Source organism: Astatotilapia calliptera, chromosome 5 (assembly GCF_900246225.1).
Source record: "Astatotilapia calliptera chromosome 5, fAstCal1.2, whole genome shotgun sequence".
NCBI classification, from domain to species: Eukaryota; Metazoa; Chordata; class Actinopteri; order Cichliformes; family Cichlidae; genus Astatotilapia; species Astatotilapia calliptera.
The window spans coordinates 31,846,303-31,864,853 of record NC_039306.1 but is presented as its reverse complement, the minus strand read 5'-3'; the positions used below and the strand labels follow the sequence as shown (position 1 = coordinate 31,864,853).

At 40.1% G+C, this 18,551-nt stretch overlaps 1 long non-coding RNA gene across 2 annotated transcripts; it reads right to left on the bottom strand.

Annotated features, from left to right (window-relative positions):
• Positions 1–346: 346 nt before the first annotated feature.
• On the bottom strand, positions 347–6,516 carry LOC113022952 (uncharacterized). 2 transcript variants are annotated; one of them, XR_003272474.1, is made up of 3 exons: positions 6,185–6,516; positions 5,901–6,069; positions 347–594 (listed from the first exon to the last, which is right to left on the bottom strand). It is a non-coding gene; the product is annotated as an uncharacterized LOC113022952 (long non-coding RNA). The 2 variants fall into 2 exon arrangements; XR_003272475.1 differs by having other exon boundaries at positions 6,189–6,516.
• Positions 6,517–18,551: the final 12,035 nt, after the last annotated feature.

The window sequence follows — 18,551 nt, the reverse complement described above, 5'->3', positions numbered from 1 at the left end:
TAGGATTGTCACTTATGAATGTTATGAATAGTGCAGTTTTAAAGCTGCCTCAACACAAGTGCACGAACACAGGAATACAGCACTGGACTGAGAGAGCAAGGAGCTGTTCTCTATCATCTGCTTCCCCTTTGCAGATACAGGTTACCTCAGTAGAACAGCTGCTGTTTCAAGAGAGACAGCTCATCAAGATGAGTGAAGTGTCGGGGCAGGATCCTGTCTGTTCACAGGACTGACGGAGGATAACAGCACAACACCTGTCTCAAATAAAAGGTACTGTAGTAGTGCTAGTATCAGGAAATGCAATGTATAGAGTAAAAATGTACTGATTGCAGAATTCTTGGTGAGTGCTTATGTCTTTAAAAAAAGGGTTGATAGCTGAAACTTTTTTCAATGTCTTTATTAAGTTTTTGTTATTTAATACCCCTTGATCCCTCTGACGATCGACCTATCAACACAACCATCGATTGATCCATTTGTCGATCCATTTGTCTGAATCACTATTCAGGGATGTGTGTGGCTGTAGCCTATCACAGCTGTCCTACGGTGAAAAACAGGGTAAGACCCAGGACAGGTTGCAGGACTTCTTCTATTCCACTGAAACAAACAAATAAATAAAAATAACAGACCTTCATTAAAAATAACTGACTTGTTTTGAAGTCTTTCAGCTTTTCATCAGACTATCTTTGCATATTTATAGCCAGCACAGAATTAATGTGACACAACAAATATCAGTCAACATACACTATATTACAAAAAATATTCACACGGATATGAACTTGATTGGCATCCCATTCTTAATCCCTAGGGTTTACTATGTCGGCCCACCCTTTGCAGCTATAACAGCTGGGAAGACTTTCCACAAGGTTTAGGAGAGTGTTTACGGGAATTTTGATCATTCTTCCAAAAGTGCATTTGTGAGGCTAGACACTGAAGTTGGATGAGAAAGCCTGGTTCCCATCCCTACTCTAATTCATCCCAAAGATGCTCTCTCAGGTGGAATCCAGGACTCTGTGCAGGCCAGTCAGCTTCTTCCACACCAAACTCGCTCATACACATCTTTACACATCTTGCGTTGTGCACTGGTAAAATCATGCAGAAACCGGAAGAGGTCATCTGCAAACTGTTCTCACAAAGTTAACAGAATAAAATTGTCCAAACTCTCTTGGTATGCAGTAGCATTAAGAACTACTTTCACTGGACCTAAAGCCCCTTTTCCATTAGTACCTGCTTGGATCGAGTCGCCATGGTTTGCCACGGTTCACCATGGTTTTCAGAGTTTTCCATTAGGTCATAGTACCTGGTGCCATAGTACCTGCTTGGCTGGGGTTCCAAGCAATCCGAGCAAGTACTAAAATGTGACGTTATCAGACTGCACACACGTTTGGCTGGTCAATGGCATTACTCGATGAGTCGTAAGTGTCTCGTCAAACAAAATCAAACCCGCTATTTAAAAAAAAAATGTGTGTGTGTACATATGAACTTTATGAAGGCTATGAACCTTTGCTGTTTTTTGCAAGTAGTAATTTTTCAGTAACCATCAAATTCCAACAAGCTGTCCATGCTTGCTTTGTACTCGACCTTTATTAAAACTGAATGCACTTGACAGAACTGTGATAATGAAAAACTTGGGTTTAGTGGAAGCTCTGGAAAATGTTTAACTGCAACAGCTTCTTAAATACATAATTGAATATGTGTTTATACAAATAAGCACATATTAATGAAATGTAACCGTTACAAATTGTGCTACATTCAGCTGCAACATCAGGGGTCATTTGTCTCTGATATTTCTCTGTTTTCTATTTGCCATTTAAACAAAATAGCAGTCATGCTTCACTCAAAAAGGCTTCAACGATCTAATGGGTATAGACACACTGGAAACTCCAAAATGTATTAAGGCGACTGTTACGTGTCTGCAGGCTGCCTGGAGTTGTTGTGTTACCCTGTCCTGCTCGCGAGAAGGTGTAACAGAGACTGTCAGTACTGAAAGTTATGTACACTCAACAAAAATATAAACGCAACACCTTTGTTACTGCTCCCATTCCCCATGGGATGGACGTAGAGACCTAAAATTCATTCCAGATACACAATATAACCATCCCTCCCAAACAGTGGTCACAAATCAGTCCAAATGTGTGGTAGTGGGCACATCTGCTATATTGAGATAATCCATCCCACCTCACAGGTGTGCCACATCAGGATGCTGATCTGACATCATGAGTAGTGCACAGGTGTACCTCAGACTGCCCACAACAAAAGGCCACCCTGGAATGTGCAGTTTTTTGCGCTATTGGGGGTCTGGGGACCCAGAACCGGTCAGTATCTGGTGTGACCACCATTTGCCTCATGCAGTGCAACACATCGTCGCATGGAGTCTATCAGATTGTCAATTGTGGCCTGTGGAATGTTGGTCCACTCCACTTCAATGGCTGTGCGAGGTTGTTGGATATTCGTGGGAACTGGTACACGCTGTCGTATACGCCGGTCAAGCACATCCCGAACATGCTCAATGGGTGACATGTCCGGTGAGTATGCTGGCCATGCAAGAACTGGGACATTCTCAGCTGCCATCTGCCCTGAACAATGTGAACCATGATTCATCCGTGAAGCGCACACCTCTCCAACGTGCCAGACGCCATCGAATGTGAGCACTTGCCCACACAAGTCTGTTACGGCGACGAGCTGGAGTCAGGTCAAGACCCCGATGAGGACGGCGGGCATGCAGTTGAGCGTCCCTGAGACGGTTTCTGACAGTTTGTGCAGAAATTGTTTGGTTGTGCAAACCAATTGTTCCAGCAGCTGTCTGGGTGGCTGGTCTCAGACGATCTTGGAGGTGAACCTGCTGGATGTGGAGGTCCTGGGCTGGTGTGGTTACATGAGGTCTGCGGTTGTGAGGCCGGTTGTATGTGCTGCCATATTCTCTGAAACGCCTGTGGAGACGGCTTATGGTTGAGAAATGAACATTCAATGCACGGGCGACAGATCTGGTTGACATTCCTGCTGTCAGCATGCCAATTGCACGCTCCCTCATTGCTTGTGGCATCTGTGGCATTTTGCTGTGAGACAAAACTGCACATTCCAGGGTGGCCTTTTGTTGTGGGCAGTATAAGGTACACCTGTGCACTACTCATGATGTCAGATCAGCATCCAGATGTGGCACACCTGTGAGGTGGGATGGATTATCTCAATATAGCAGATGTGCCCACTACCACACATTTGGACTGATTTGTGACCACTGTTTGGGAGGGATGGTTATATTGTGTATCTGGAATGAATTTTAGGTCTCTATGTCCATCCCATGGGGAATGGGAGCAGTAACAAAGGTGTTGCGTTTATATTTTTGTTGAGTGTATATAATCCTTATGTATCAAATATTACACTGTGGCAGAAAGAACATGTTGCTGCCTGAGGCTTCCCTCAGCATTATTCTAATGTAAATGTGGATGTAATGATGACAATCATTAATTAATCAGGTTAGGTATGACTTTCACTGATAATCAGCACCAGTGAAATATCATATCAGAATCAAAAATACTGATGGATGCCAGTGCTACCCCTGAGCGTCCTAGTAGATGCACCTATGGTATAAATTTGAAAACTCCTACGTCGCCTCATTGTCGAGTTATCATATACACAATCCTGGGTGTCTACACCGCCCGCTCAGCTTGACGGATCAACAACGATAGCCCATCAGGCTTTTATGCCTGAGGGGGAAAAACAGTTCACTTGAATTTAAACAAACCCATGCACTGAAAAATGAATGGTACTAAAAAAATAATCCATATCAATTGCAAGAAAAATACAATATCTTACTCAGTGTTAATCATGTGTAATAGAGTAGTCAATTAATAACATATACTTAAATATGTATAGAAATCCATGACAAGTACATGCATAAATAAAAGAAGCAGCTATACCATTACATGTCAGCTACTAGATTTGACTTGTTTATCTTTCCAAAATTATCTCTTAAATGACTCAATTGCTTTAGTTATTTCCAGGGAAAAAGGGATTAACAAGCACTTTGCTACCAATAAGATTACTGGACAAGATGTGCCAGTGTTGTGACCGTATTGGGAAAGGATTGGGAAATGGGTGAAAAAGCAGAGGTCAACCCCCCCGCCCCCCGTTCCAATCTGTTCTGAGTAGAGTGACTGAGCGCTAAAATATTACATCCATGAGTTTGTCTCTCATTAAATCGCTTTAATCAGAACTTTATTTCTTGAAAATTTGAAATCATTGACCTGTTTCTCCAGAGCTTCCTTAGAACTACTTTTTTTTATTCGCAACAGCTGGCTGTATGACAAACATCGTTTTAGGCTATGTGAATCATCAACTTGAATGACATAAAAAAAAGTTATTTCTGTCTTTTTTCTGTATTACTGTTGTTTGTCACAACTCCTGACTTATTTATTCTCAGGGTGAAAAAAGAAACAGAACAACAGGCACCGTCTCTGTGAGCCTGATTACCTCTGTGCTACAATGGGAGCTTTGTGAAGTGAGGTCTCGGAAGGGCCCTAATCAGAGTACCAAAAAATCCTGATGAGTTACTGATGATGCAGGCAGTCTCAGACTAAGTGGAGCAGAAGGAGCAACAGCTGCAGACTGGGGTCAAGCTGCAGTCTGAGAGGTCTGAAAAGTTGGGCTGTTTTGTTTCTGGCTGAGCAATTCTTAGAGCCAGACCTTGAACTTAAGCTCTGACCCCGCTCAGGTACAACCCATCACCGAGGCTGCAGTGATTTATCTGTTAATTACAACCACCAGCATCTACTGATGCTGCTGCTTTTAAGCGTGGCCTCGAATAACGGCATTACTGAAGCTGTCAGTGGTCTCTTTGGGTCACTCTGAAACAGATTTCAAAATTAAGAGAAGTGCCTATGCAGCAAAAGCACTGCTGGCAAGCAACTGTGATGAATTGGTGGGCTATTTTCAGCTCTGATCCCAGAAGCAGGGCTGGCGTCATGCCACGGAGAGGTCGGCCTTACAACTTCAGATGAGGCCCTGGGGCGCGAGGGACGGACCGGGCAGGGCACTGGGCCTAAGCCAGCTCTCTGAAGTGGTCCCTCCAGGACGGCAGATGGAGGGCTATGCAGGCGGCAGCCGTGTTCCCCCGACTCAGTCAGTCGCTCCAGTGGAATCAACCAACTGGGCTTTGATTCATCCCAAATCATCTGGCTTCTGTCGCTGCCGGTCCCACCAGTGAAATCAAAACTTGCTCTTCCAGATGGAGCGACAGACAATGCACAATATGTCCCATTGCACTCCACGTGACAGACTGGAGCCTGCCATAAAATGAGGCAGGAGGAGTGTGGTGTGGTGAGCGTTGTCCCTTAACTTTCTTGGCATCTAATGCACTGTAATTACTTTACTGTAAGGTGTCAGATGAACAGCATAATTTATTTGACAATGTTTCCTCACTGCAGCCTCGCCGGGACCAAACTGGCCTCTTAAAGTGTGCAGTTAGAGAACAGCAATAATTAATGTCCCTAAATGAAACTTCATCTTGACGTTTTAATAGTGAGAGAGTAGAGTGACAGTCCTGATGTTAGGAATTCCAGCGAGTCCTCTCCCTGCTGCTCTCAGTACCTGTCACCAACCAGTCAAGGGCAGCACACACTTCACACTGTGTCCAACATGCTCGGTGTGTGTGTGTGTTGGCAACAGAGGGCCCAGATTTAATGAGGCACACCTGGCCCTCATTCATAATGGAGGGAAGATTTCATATTAATTTGGTGACAGTGTCAGTGTCCAGGGTGAAGTCAAACAGCTGTAGGGATCCAGTTACTACTGCATAATGTATGATCTATATCACATGTATTTTAAACCAACATCTTCATTGTTCAAGCAGTAAATAACACAGAAGGGTGTGTTAATTAAAGTCCTACTGTATCAACAAAAAACACCTCTACAGGAGTCATGAAACCTTCTTGAGAATGACTTGTCACGGTGAAGCATCAGGTGGGTGGCGTTGGTTAGTGTCAGGCTGCGTGTAGATGCAGACTGCGAGCATGCTGTGTGGCTTGTGCGAGCAAGTGCATCAATAATGTTTGTTCCAGAAGGAAGTCTCAGCTCCTAGCAAAGAAACAGTGAAAATACTGCAATGATTAAAGCAGACACATATATTGTTTTCACCTTGTGAGTGTGTGCACATGTCTTAATGACAAAATGGGGTCCTGGAGGGACTCACCTACCATAGCAGGAACAACTGTCTGGCTGTCAGCCCGGATGTCTGTAGGGAGATTTTATCAACACTATAATGTTGTTACAGGTGTGTAGCATAGTCTGTATATTCAAAATATAGGTACCAAATGTGTTGTTTGTGAAGTCCCATTCTGAGGCCTTTATTTTAGCTTAATGGCCTCAGAATTGGTGCTATCTGCAGCCAGGAATCATAGTAATCAGCCAAGACGGGTAAGTGCTAAATACTCAGCTAATTGCCTACCTGTCACTCAAAGAGGTAATGGATAACTTCATGACCTTAATACATAAAACTGAAGTTCTTGTTTTTGGTCCTGAACATATTTCTAATAGTGTTTTTCTCCATTATGGACAAATGATAATCAACCCAAAGTCATTTGCTTTGGGTTGATTATCAAACACTAGATCCAAGAGTTTCATCCTGATACCCAACAACAATCAAGGTGCCGTTGCCTTTAGAGGTCTGGGCATCCCTCTATGGATTTACTTACATAGACCATTACTGGCTCACAACCAAACCAATCATGCTGAATGATACAGGTAGCATCATGTTCGCCACGGCTTCTCTAGACTCTCTCATATCTGTTGTTTTTGTTCAGGGTGAACCTGCTTTAATCTGTGAAAAGCACAGGGAGCCAGTTCTAGTATTCTATGCCAAATGCCAATCAGGCCCTCATGAAGTCTGTTTCTGATTGCTTGGTCAGAGACATTCAGACTAGTTGCATGCTGGAGGTCATTTTGTAACTCTGGCAGTGCTCATCCTGTTCCTCCTTACACAAAGGAGCAGATACCGGTCCTGCTGATGGGTTAAGGATATTCTACATCCTGGTCCAGCTGTCATAGAACAGCTGTTTGTCTCCTCTCTTACATGCTCTCGGGACTTTGCTGGGAGACAGAAAAAGAATACTTGTGAAACCTCTGTAGGGTCCAGGTATCACCTCAGAGTACCAGTAGTGACACTGACTCCAGCCAAATAAGTCAGAAAAGATGAGAAGGAAAAAAAATGTCTGTTCCCGTTTTGGGGGTTGTCTCATTGTTGCTATGGTTGCTAGTCAGTGTTGGGGAGTAACGGAATACATGTACCGCTGTTACGTATTTAAAATACAAAATATGAGTAACTGTATTCCGTTACAGTTACCGTTTAAAAAGGTGGTATTTAGAATACAGTTACTTTGTTGAAATAAATGGATTACACTGCGGTACTTTCCTGTTTCATATAGTCGCGGGTCAGGACTGTTTGGGTTTTGTTTGACAGCTACGTTCTGTTGTTCCAGGCGGCAGCGTTACGGTTGCCATGGTTACAGGGCGACGCTCTCTCTCTCTGCGTGTTTCCTGGGTGAGAAAGCGCCTTTTCGTTGTTGTTGTTGTTGTGCTAAGCTAACAGGCAGAATGCTACAAGCATAGCTCTAAAGAATGTAGCATCATGGGCAGTGTAGTCCGTGCTGCAGGGAGAATGGACTGCCATACACCTTATGGGTCTGTGAGCGAGGAGGGAGAAAAAGGGGAGTGGAAAGGTATGAGTTGTCATCGAGGAAAAACGGGAGCTGGAAGCATGTAAACATAATAATAACCACTTCAGCCAAGAAGAGTGCCTGACGAGCCCAGTTGTAAGTAAGCTATTAAGACTCGACTGTACACCGTGTTCGTGTTTTCCTCCGAAAACAATAAGTTCCGTTGGAGCCGTCTTTCAACGCCTCTCTCTGTCTCTCGCAAGAAAAGTTGACCCACACAACAAAGCAAAGCTATTTTTTGGCTACGAGCCGACAGGGACCCCGCCGTATTAGTCAGAGGTCATTTACATTAGTAATAAATCACAGCAATAGTACATTCACGTTGTTGTAAAAAGCATGATAATATATTAAGTAATCCAAAGTATTCAGAATACATTACTGTCATTGAATAACGTAACGGAATACGTTACAGAATACATTTTGGGGCATGTATTCTGTATTCTGTAATGGAATACATTTTAAAAGTAACCTTCCCAACACTGTTGCTAGTAGACCTATTGTGGATGTCATTAACACCAAAAGCAGCTAAAACTGATTAAAAACCCCTTCAGCTAGTTAACTGACCAAATATTTTAGAAGTTTAATTTGACTTTGATTTATTTTCTGATTAAAAAGTGTTTCTGATTTTTTTTGAGCAGTGTATTTTACTAGGCAAACTGGTCAGTTATAACAAGTAGTTAATAAGGTAATTAGTTAGCTAACATAAGGTTTGTTTCTGCAGTAAAATTTGAAAAACTGGTAAACTTACTGTGCAAAGCTGGCCTTACTGTCTAAAACATGGCTGCAGTTGTTAAGCCCCCCAACCCAAGTTTGCAGTTTTAATTGAAATATATGAAACTTCCTTTCTCAATAAAATATATTTTTGTTTGCACTCCATTTTGATCTTGTGTTTTTGAAACCACCCCCACATTCTCTGACAAATGTGTATGTGCAAATATGATTCATAAATAACCTTCTGCTCAATAAGCTGTGCAGAAGGTGAAGTGTAATATTTTGAGAGCGCCTCATTCCTTCATCAGAGAACACCATTAAGTCATGATTAAGGTTTTTTTTGTTGTTGTTAGTAACAATCCTTTAACTTTGATGCAATTGAAATCTGAGGCAAACCATCTGGGCAACTGGGTGTGAATAAATAAATGAGTATGCATGAACTTCACAACTTTTATAAGGTGAGACTGTGCGAGATTTTGTGCGTTAATAACCACACGCTCCCAGCTCTTACAGCAACGTGTATTATGTTACGTGGGACTGCACCTGTGCCTGGAGGCTAAATCAAGATTAGTGACAGCTTGATTCAGGGTGTGATGTGAAAATGAGCAGCAGGTCATCTCTATGCACAGATTGCAACACACGGAGTTCTCCTTAATTAACCCCCACCCTCCCAACCTGCACACACATACACACACAATTACAGACTGTGATAAATGATACCATTTATACATAGACTCTGGGCCTCAGGACTTGTGAAATATGTGTGATAGAAGGAGCAAAGACACAAAACAAAAATTTACATTTGCATTTTAAAGGCAGTTCTGTTGGAGTTTCAACTCGCCCTTTATCAGTAAGGTTAACATCAGTCCCAGTTCTAATTAAAAACCTTCATAACCTTCATAACACAGGTTTATTTCAGGTTATATAATTCATTTTTTTAACATATGCAAGAATCAAGGTAAGAAATTGATTAAACAGTGTATTTATCAACTCTAATGTATGCTCAAAATACTACACTCCCCAATTAACGCCAAGCCTACAATAGTGACCAGAGATGGGCAGTAACGCGTTACAAGTAACGCGTTACTGTAATCTGATTACTTTTTTCAAGTAACGAGTAAAGTAAGGGATTACTATTGCAAAATCGGTAATTAGATTACCGTTACTTTCCCGTAGGAACGCTGCGTTACTGCGTTACTAAAACCGTGATTTTTTTTGCGAGAATGTCTCATGACAGTGACGTAAGCAAGTGCGACGTTGGTGACAGCAGCTGTGTGCAGATCAACAATGGATAATATATCGAGTGCGGGAGAGAGTATGAGCGTGCAGCGTTTAAAGTGTGGAAGTACTGACCTTACTTTGAGTTTGATTCCATAAAAAGTGACAAAAACATTAGCGTCCATCGTGCGTGGGAAGAAAACTTCTTTTTACAGCGAAAAAAACCCCTAAACTTCCGAGCAAGCACCGAGTAGCTACGACGTGATGGGAAACTCACAGAGACACTCGTGCGGATTCTTCAACTGACCGCAGCACACCTACACCAGGGTAACCCTCCGCCTACCCTGCTCCTGCTTTACAGGTGAAAATAGAGCAAAAGGACCGCTGAGTCTTTGACTTTATTTATTTTCTGCTGTGTTTTACTTGCATCTGTTTGAAAGAGTGAGTGAAAACACAAAAAATATTTTATTTTATGTGCTGGAATGTGTAGAAAATAGGTTTAAATGTTAAACTAATTTATTCAAGTCAGAGAATGTTGCATATAATTAAATGTTTTGCTTGATGCATAAAGTTAAAAGATTAAAACTGATAAAACAAGTTAAAAAAAGAGACTTTTCCATTTGATTACATTTTGTATGATGGATTATGTAGAAAAAGTAGAATTGGGCTGAAAGATCTATCGCTTTATCACCTCGTCAGGTTGTAAATCGTGTTTTTAAAAAGTAACTAAGTAACTAAGTAATTAATTACTTTTGAAAATAAGTAATCAGTAAAGTAACGGGATTACTTTTTGGGGTGAGTAATCAGTAATTAGTTACTGATTACTTTTTTCAAGTAACTTGACCAACACTGATAGTGACAGACTGATTTGCTAAAGGGAGCATTATTAACTATCAGTGTACATACAGCTTTTTTAAAATAACACTGCTAGTTAGTAGTATACTGCTGCTGTGGTGTGTGGTGATGTTCATAGAAAGACAAACAGATGATGACACTCCCCAGTCCCACACCTCCACTTTGTCCACTGTTTACCAAGATAAATTGGATCAGATCAAAAACATACTATTTTACGCTGCCTGTCTTTCATTCCTTTTATATATGCTGACAGCCCCCTGCAGCTTGCAGCAGACTTTCTAGATGCCTTCACCATTCTACGCTCCTTCCTTCCTGAAGAATTCTAACATATTATTACTTCAGTGGTTAAATAAATATTTACTATAATGCCATCCTTCCATTTTCTTCCTGAAATTGAGGGGTGGTGGAGTCATTTTCAAAACATTTTCAAACAATAAAAACTATGAAAACACCTCACTGCATATACAACTGGAAAATTGCATGCAAAGTAACAAAAGTAAAAGTACTTATTCTGCTGAAAAAATAGAAATGTCATTACTGTATAATGGTTAAGCTTGATCTCATCTACTTTATATTCTGCTCAGTACTCGGTAATGCATCATATTCTGTCAAATCATGTGTTTGTACTGTGGCTGTCCTGTCAGGACCAACTAATTGATCATTTAATAATTACATTTTTTTTTTTTTAAAGTGACATCGCTTTGTTTTGATTTGCGCAATGTCGGGTAACTGTCAGGATTTATTTATTTTAAAATCTGCTGATTTTATCCTTGCCTGTCACTCTTAGTTAATAACTGAGCACAACCAACAATAACAACAACAACAACAACAATCACTAATAATTACATTTTTAACTCATTCACTGCCATTGACGTCTATAGACGTCAATGGCAGTCAACGTAAGTTGAACTGAAGCCCACCAGCAGTAAAAGTAGACCTGCAAGGAGGTGCAGGGTTTGCGCACGTAAGGGATTACGCAGTGAGACAAAAATGTGGTGCAAGTCTTGTTGTGTTTCACTGCCAGCCATTTGAAAATGGCTGGCAGTGAATGAGTTAATGATAATAATAATAACAATAATAGATAAATCACACCTGAAATTAAAGCTTTGAACTGTATTGATTTACAGGGGGATTAAAAATATGAATAAAAAAATGACATATTAGCAAAGCAGCAGGTTAAGCTTTGAGCAGCATGGTTCCTGTGGCTAATTGTGACAACAAGATGGCAATAATGTAAAGTATGGCTGCAGATGGTTTACAAGTTTTGTGACAAATGCTGTTTGCGTTTAACTGATATCTACTTTTAGATTTCACTGGTCAAACACTGCTTGCCTTGCTTGTCTGGAAAGAATGTGACAGCTGCTTTCTTTCAGTAGCTGGGTGGGAAATATCGCAGAAGTAGTCATCAGCCTTTCACCCTGTGGTAGCTGGGAAAGGCTCAAGCCCCCTGCAACCCTGACCTGGATAAGTACGAAGTGTGGATGGATGGAAGCAGCAATCGAGTGCATAATAATTTATTTTGCAGACTTCTAATTTTAAATGTTCTCAGAATTAAAACCTAGTCATTTCATTAAGCTGGAACTAGCTAAGAAACTTAAATAGCTAATACTAGTTATTTTTTTAACAGTCTGCTAAACTCTAGGCAGATAATATTTTTTAAAAGTACAGTACGAAAAGGTACAATACAGGAAAATGTAGTACAGTAGAATACAAAAAAGTACAATTTTTAAGTGTTAGATTTGTCTGTGTTTTTACTGTAATTTCCTAGAATTATATTAGACTGTAACAATGTGAATTGTTGATCTTAATTTAAATGAATTAAATCTGTGAACACTGTTATGTAATAATAAAAGGTCATTCTGAATGTAACATTTCAAAGATCTCAACGAGCAGGTTTTGTACAGTTTTTGACACAAAGTTACATCAGCTTACTTTTTGCAGGTTCAAAAAAGATTGTGATAAAATTCAGATTTAAGAAAGGGAGAACAGAAGAGGAAGATTGCGGATTATTTTGAAAGGTAAGTGAGTTTTGATCAACTGGAATTTTTTCCTTTTATTTGTTTGTTGACAAGGGTGGAGGGAAGGATAAATACTGCATCTGTGCAAACTAACCACATTTAGTATTCACAGATGTCACAGTGGAGCTATAAAAGGTCCATGTCAGTGGCATGGACACTACTTTCTTCTAGCAATCCCACATAGCAATGAGACAAGAGGAAACTGAAATGTACATTAATTGTAAGGGCCATCAGGCTGCAATTCATCTAACTGCACAAAAGTATCGAAGTAAGTCTTCGAAAAACAGCACCATCCTTTTTGATCCACTTGTCCACTTAGCACTTGTTTGATGACTTTATGGTCTTAATCGTATCTTCCAAGTCCTTTTGAGTATAACATCCATTAGAATAAAAAAAAAAAGTGAGTAAAACGAGGTCCAAGCTTGGGATTGACAGCAAGCCGAGTCTCTCGGTTCCTTCGTAGTGTCCCCACTCACTTGTGACATCCAATTTCAAAACACCAAGATATGGAGTCTTCACTAACCAACAGGCTGTGCCCATCTTTTATGTACAACCTGTGTGGAGCATTCATAGACTAGAAATCAGTGAACAAGGGACCTGACTTCAGATGCACTGTGTCGTTCATTCTGGCTACTCTGGCTTACTGGGACACTTAAAGGAGGTGGGTAATATTTTATAACATTACCTGTGCTTTTCCTTTGACAAGTCAAAATGTCTGCTGTGAGAAAAGCCTATTATGCTCATCAATTAGGTTTGCACATGCAGAGAGCTTAATGTCCCAGACATCCCACGTTTGTGCTTGGAGATTTGGCTAGTGCCCCAACTCATGTGGCCACTGACTGTGATGCCAGATGAACATTACCCAGCACTCCCAGCCCCCTCTTGCTTCCTCCACCCCATCGCTTGTTAAGAATTCTCTCCTGACTTATTATCCTTTGGGTGCATAGGAGAATTTGTTGCATTGCACACTGTCATATAACAGGTAAAATATTTATTTTGCTGGTTTTGCGCTCGGTTTCTGTTGTCAGGCAAGGCTAATTTATTATACAAAAGGTTCCACAGAAGCATTGCGTGACAGTGTACAACAAAACACTTTATGTCTCAAAGTGAAATGTGATATTGATTGATACTGTGGTTGTGTTCACCTGACAGTATGCCATAGGGCTGAATAGTTGAGGGCTTCTTCTGTCAAAAGAACAGCAACCCATCGAGACAACAAATTCGACAAACGCAAACCTGCAACAACTCTAAAATAAACTGCTTTGCAAAACTGAACCCAAACATCCATTTACATCTCTGAAAAGGCGGTGTATCTGCATCAGATGGAGCTATTGAGCTGCGGCACTGTATCATATTTTCTCGTCAATGACCTCCTCAGTTGGTCGATTCACATATTTGGAGACAAATTTGCTATTAGCAATGCAAGTGTAACATCCAGTATACTCTCCAGTCCATTTTCCACTACAGTGTTGCGTGATGCATGGGTCTCTCCCAGCATGCAGCCAGTGAAAACTTGGAGTTGAGCCCAGAAGATTCGATTCTGGGAGTACAGTTAAATCCAGCAATCCATGCTGTGTCACCTTTTAACATTTCGTTTGTTTTTGGCAATATGTGGCATATTTATAGTTAAACACCATAAAATGCCAAAGACAATATAGCAGCTGTTGTATTCTCGAAGCATTCATTTGATCTTTTCGCCACAAGGCTGGAATAATACATTTAGACTGCTCCATCGCCTGCACTGTTCCTTTCAGTGTTGACTCTGCAGGATTGCGGATCAATCCCAGTGACTAAATAATTAATTTGTCAAGTGCTGAGACATCTGGATTTAAAAATTAAGATGATTTAACACAAGCCACAGAAGGTGTCATTCAAATTCATTTATAACAGTGTGTGGGCACTTTCACAGAAAGGCAAGCGGAGACTCAAAAAAGAAGAAAAAAGTAACAAGATTAACTGAACCTTATTAAATCATACCGTTTTGTGATTTCGTGCTTTTATATATCTTATATATGCGTCACTCTGCATGGACGTCTTGACCTTTCTGCGCTCCTTTGTTGCTGAGTGACAGTTTTTCGAACAACACACTATGAAAACACCTCACTACTAACCCGGCTGTAGCTCAGGTGCTAGAGTGTGTGGTAGAATTTGTTCTCCTGTCCATGTGTCAAAGTAAAAAGGTTTTGAGGTTACAAACAAAGGCCTACAACTTAATTTTAAAAAGGATATTATAATATATTAATATAATAACAAAAAATACAATTTAATTAACAGAAATAATTAACAAAAATCTGGTGTTGTGTTACAAAAGCAGCTGGCTAAATTTGGCATAAAGTTGGCAGTAATGTAAGAGATGGATTCAAACAGGTAATGGGAAAGAAAAAAAAGGAAACATTACTAACGAGTAAGTAATGTTGAAAGGGCATTTAAGTGACTGTGACTATTATGTAAAGAAACACCGTATTGAATAATCACATAAATCTGTCAAAAGAAGAGTTAATATTGCACTTAGATTTGGCAAAAAGAAGATTCTAAATGAATGAAATAAATGTAAGGGTGCAAATGTCTCCTTCGATTAAAGCTATTAAAAACTGTCTAGTATGAGATTAACTCCTTCTGACCATGGAAAATGTTTATTGGATTAGATTTCTGTTGCATATTAGAATTCAAGCTTTCAGTATTTAGACACATGTACACACACACACACGTACTGTAGAATATATAGCATACTTACACTGTAAACGCAGACACAGATTAGAAAGCCAGTGCATGGAAGCCGGATTCTACGTCTATAAATATATATTTAAATTCCAGGAGGAGGCTAAATTCTATAGCGCCGCTGTGTTCAAGGCCTCAGAGCTGGAGACAGGAAATGCTGTCTCACAGTGCTTATCGATGGTGCTTATTCAGCACCCGGAGACCAGTAAATCAATGATCCTTTAACTGTTAATCAATCACATCTCACTGTTATTCTCATAAGACTACTGTAGCTTCATTACTGTTCAACAATTAACACTGCCAGGAGAGTGATTGGTACACTGAGTGCAATGATTAATGGGACTATACAATGGGAGGGAGTCCAATGAATTCAAATTTAGATGTTAATTAATTATAGGATAGTCATTCATTGATGATAAGATAAGGTTATAGTGGTTTATAGCATGAGGTTTGCTCGGTTGCTCTCAACCCATCTTAACATGACTTATACTGACAGCAGCAGGACAACATAAATATGTTAATTTTGGATGTAATTGAACTTTGTGCTGACAGGGGAGGGGATTATTTCAGTGTTGCTTCACCTTGGAGTTGTAATATTGCCTGATCTCTCCTTTTCAGTTCTGAAAATGTTCAAAGTCTGCTACAAATCATTGGGCCTGATAATTGCCATTTGTTCCTTCTCATGCCTTTTGTCAGAGGGGTTTTAAGTTACATCCTTGACTGTTGCATTTATTTTATAATAATTAATTGCTCCTTCTCCAACCAGCATATGAATATAAGAGACAGCAGAAATAATTGAAGAATAGCAGGTAGTGGGCAAATGTTGAATTGTGTCCCAAAAATGTGATGACTCAAGACAAGATCACAGCACCTCCTACACACTGTTGTCCAACATGGAGCACTTACATGCACACTTACATAGGCGATTTCAAGTACAATGAAAGACCAGATATAATCCTACCTTTTGTGAAACAGCCTGCGCTATTCTATCTTTTCTCTGTTGTTTTTTAGGCATTTTTGCAGCATGTTGTCGTCCATCACTGAAATTAGTAATACACTGAGTGGGAGAATGATCTGATAACAAAACGCCAGTAAATTATCGTAAGTATCTCATCATCTGTCATGTGTTACAGCAATGAGTGAGACTTTATCTGTTTTTTGGACAGAGGGCTGTGGACTACAACACTGTGAAGTCAATACGTCTGGCTCTGTCTTCATATCCTTTTGCATCCAGCCTCAGTCTATTGGCACACTGAGAACTCAATTTTTGCACATTTGCATCAGTTCCCTGCCAAAGTGCCTATCGCATGGGAACCTGTGGCCACACTTCCAACAAAAAAGTGAATGTTGATTACATTTTAATAGAATAACCTCCAGTAACACTGGAAAATCATGCAAAGAGAAACATAGGAATGAACCAGTGAATCATAAATCAGCTTTATTAGAATGCAGTAACCTATTGTATTCTGACATTTTTGCAGTTGTTTAGTCCATACACCAATGAACCATCAATGTGAAGCAGGAAAAAATGAGCGCACGAGGGAATGTTTAAAGTCTGCAGCTGGGTTTCTACTCGCCAGGATCTTGTCAGTTGCTGAATCGAGAAATACAATAATGTGTAGTGGCTCGAACTGTGGGTGAAGCTCAGGCAGGGAGCAGGTGCAACAGATGATTATAATAACGCTGTTACTTTAAGCAGAAAACCCTCCAAATATGCCCTCAATATAGATCTCAAATCCACTGAAAACTTGGTTTTAAAGTTTGGCTTTTCTCAGTAACATTAAATATTTAAGCCCAAGTAAGCAACAGTAAGTTAAAGGTAAGGGGGGATATGTCGGGTTATATTTACTGTGTCAAGAGTCGAACACTTAAAAACACCGTAAACTACTTTATTAGAACTGTGTGGGGGTAATTCCAAAGGCACATGCTAACAGTGAAAGGCTTGGAGCTGCTTTATGCATCTGTTCTTGATTCTCAGTCTCCAGCTGAACTGGCAGAAGAGTTTCAGATCTTTCAGTTCTCCACAAACCATCACAACATGCAAGAGAGGATCCTAACATATCGTACCTACAGTATTGTACCAAAGGTAATGTTAGGGTGACACAATAAAAACCGAAGATCAGTGTCATCTGATAACTTTAATGAACATATTACTATTGTTCAGTGTTAGGCGGATCTAATCTAAAGGCTTTTGTTTGCAGGAAGTTAATAGCTTTATAGATTTAGTCATGTTTTTGACCTGTGATGTGAATGTTTAATAGAAATTCTTTATCTAGTGAACACATAGATGATAATATTGTTGGCATGTTATTTCTAAACATATTTAATGAATATGGAAAACCATCATTCATAAAAAGCTTTTGCAGAGCAAAACAAGACAAAGCACACTGACTCGCTGGCAAAAAAGCATAAAAACATTATTCCTCTCGTTCATTTTTATTTCTGTTTCATAAACAAACTTTGTCTATGCAAGGAACTTCATTACATCATTGCTGAATAGCATTACACTATAGAAAATCCCAAAGACCTTTGAAAGAATTTTGTCACTAATCTTCAGCTGTTCAACCACTGTTTTGTATTTGGATGGAGAAACAATCTCCAAACAATGGAAAAAAAGGAAAATCATTTTTTATGAATATCCTGGAGAAAGGACTAACCTCGTCAAAATCAAACAACTGTTTAAAATCTGATCATTTTCACAGTGTTCATCTCAAATATTCTGCAACAATGAGGCTGGTTTGTACATTGCTTCGGTGGCAGAGAGCCTGCTCCCAGTATTGCTTTACCACAGGCCCCTGTGGAGTCTGAACACCCTTTTATCCCTTTGCCTCAAGTCGCAATCAGATAATTGTTTCTCAGAGCAACCATTTGAGACTGCAAAACCATGTAATCCCCAGTGCTGCTCTAATGGTGCTACAATAGCAGGAGACTGCTAGAAACTCTCTGGGTCTCATTGTGAGCTTGTTGCTGAAAAGAAATGCCTTTCAGAATTGTTTAGGTGTGGATAGGAACCGCAGATACTTAAGTCACAGTGAACTTTCACAAAGATGAGGTGCATTTTGAAAAGTTGCACTTCCTTTCAGTCCCAAAGGATGCATTTGTTGAAGAAGGGACATTTAACTGGCAGCTTTTGCTGTTGCTATACTACCTTGAAAATGTATAAAAAAAACTAGTGATTTTGTTTTTTTCTTTTTGCATCATACAACTCAGGTCGCACGAGACACCCCTCCCGGCAATTATCATGACAGTATTACCTGTCAGCTCCCTGGCGCTGTCACTATACTGTACCCTTGTTGTATGCATTTTCTACTCAGCCAAAACAATT